The following is a 2,500-nucleotide window of genomic DNA, read 5'->3' on the forward strand; positions in this document are numbered from 1 at the left end:
TACTGGGAGCCATGATGTTATTCAGACAGGTTAACTCCATAAGATGTTACTTCATGGTCGAACTGTTAAAATGCTTTTGAAATGGAGCTTTTTGTTTCTCATTTCTTTCCCTTACTTTTCTTTCCTTTTCTTTTTTTCCCTTCCTCCCTCCCTTCTTTCCTTCCTTCCTCCCTTCTTTCCTTCCTTCCTTTCTTCCTTCCTTCTTTCTTCTTCCTTTCTTTCTTTCTTTCTTGCCGTTTATCTCTTTGTCTTTCGCTGTGATAGGTGCACAGCACCTTCACACAACCAGGTCAACCAGGATAAAGCTGGGGGCTGAGGTCAAAGAGAAAGAGAGAGGGGGAGTGAGGGGGAGGGGGAGAGAGAGAGAGGAAAAAAGAGAGGGAAGAGAGAAAAGGGGGAGGGGAGGGAGGGAGGGAGAAAAACCTGATGATTCAAGCAGTGTCCCCTGATAGACAGTCAGGTCAGTGGGTTCACCCATTGAGTAAGAGTGATATGCTGCAGGCTATACATGCATGGACACAAATTCACTTTAGCTTCAAGTACATACACACAAATTAAATAAACAAACTTTTGTTTCCCCTCTCTTTCCCACACCCATACAGTCATGTGAGTTCATGCATGCATGAGACAGACGCACACACACAAACACACTCACTCACACACAAGCGCGCGCGTGCGTGCGTGCGTGCGTGCGTGCGTGTGTGTTGTTCCTTCCAGGGCTGACTGACATGTGGACTGGACTTGAAGTCAGGTGCCTTGTCAACTAGTATGCCCACCAGTGCAGCACCTAAAGCCCCGTCCTTAGCTTAGCGCTGTTTGGAATCAGGTCACGCATTCCTGAGAGCATCATCAGGTGCATGTCAAAGGTGGTGTTTAGGGTGCGGTGCGGACACATCTCCCTCTTCGCTCCTCACTGTGCATCTCCCCTTGCAGGTTCTCACACGCCTAAGGACGCAGCTGCACACATTTGCATATAAATGTGTGTGTGTGTGTGTGTGTGTGTTATTCTACCTGGCATTTTTATTTGCCAAGCACCACAAGGAACAAGGAATCTTTCTAAGTGCAGGAGTCAGCATAACATTAGGTCCAGTAAAGGACAAGTTTTAAAAGAGATTTACTTTATAAACCATAAAATAGCCAGGTGAACTGACTGTAGAGGAAAGTGGGAAAGGTTCTTATTCAGATCAATAATAGGATTGAGATCAGACAAATGGAGCCTCTGCTACTGGAACAGATCTGGGCCAGCTGTGGGCCAGATCCAGCACTGAGTCAGCTGGAGAGGACAGGAGAGGAGAGTAGAGGAGGAGGCACTCGGTTCAGGAGAGCTCCCCGAACCCAACGACCTCTTGAGTTCCCTCAGCACTCCTTTTCCCAGGAGGAGACCTATTTACTGCCACGGGCTTTCCTCCATATATACACTTCAAACATTCACACTTATGCACACACTTATGCACACACACACACACACACACACACACACCCCCACACACACACATACACACACACAAACACACACACACACACACCCACACACACACACATACTGTATACACACACGCACATACACACACACACACAGAGTACAAATGTGCAGACATTTTTCATCTGAATGTATAGTTCTGAATGTATAGTTCTGAATGTATAGATCTGAATGTATAGTTCTGAATGTATAGATCTGAAGGCATAGGCTTCACAGTAAATGCATTGCATTAATCACACCAACCTAAACATTGCAATATTAGAAATGCCCACCATCTCTACAAAAGACACGACGACCACCGGATCAACTGATTAACCTTAAAGATTAAGGTTAAATAAACGCAAGGGATTCCCTTCCTCTTGCCCCTAACACACACACACACACACACACACACTCACACACACACACACACACACACACACACTCACACACACACACACACACACACACACACACACACACACAAACACACTCACTGACCTTCCCCTCCCCCCCACACACATCCAATCTCCCTGACTTCTCTGAGCTGACCCACATTTAGCTTTTCTCAGCTAAAGGAGTTCAGTCAATAGAGAAACAGGTGTGATCAATAAGAGCATTCTGCCCATTCAGCGGTGGAGATGCAGATCAGTGGGGTGACGTCTGAGTTAAAAGGGTTCACTGTTTCAGTGTCTACTTGCTCTTCATTGACTGAAGCCATATTTGATGTAGTTAATCATCAGTGATGGGCAAGCTACTTGATATGTGTAGTGAGCTAAGCTACAAGCTACTCTACAATAAATTCAGCTTCACTACACAGAAGCTACCACTCATAAAAATGTAGCAAGCTAAGTTACAAAAACCTGTCAAAAGTAGCTTGATACATTAGTAGCTACTTTCAGTTAAACAAACTGCATGCCAAGTCAATGCAATTTTAGTGATCAACACAACTGTCAGTCAGATAAAGGCTAAAATATATTTAGATTTATGTATTGAACAATAGCCCAATACACAAAAAACAAATGCATGAGTTTACATATT

The sequence above is a fragment of the Clupea harengus genome, chromosome 5 (genome assembly GCF_900700415.2).
Source record: "Clupea harengus chromosome 5, Ch_v2.0.2, whole genome shotgun sequence".
In the NCBI taxonomy this organism is placed as follows: domain Eukaryota; kingdom Metazoa; phylum Chordata; class Actinopteri; order Clupeiformes; family Clupeidae; genus Clupea; species Clupea harengus.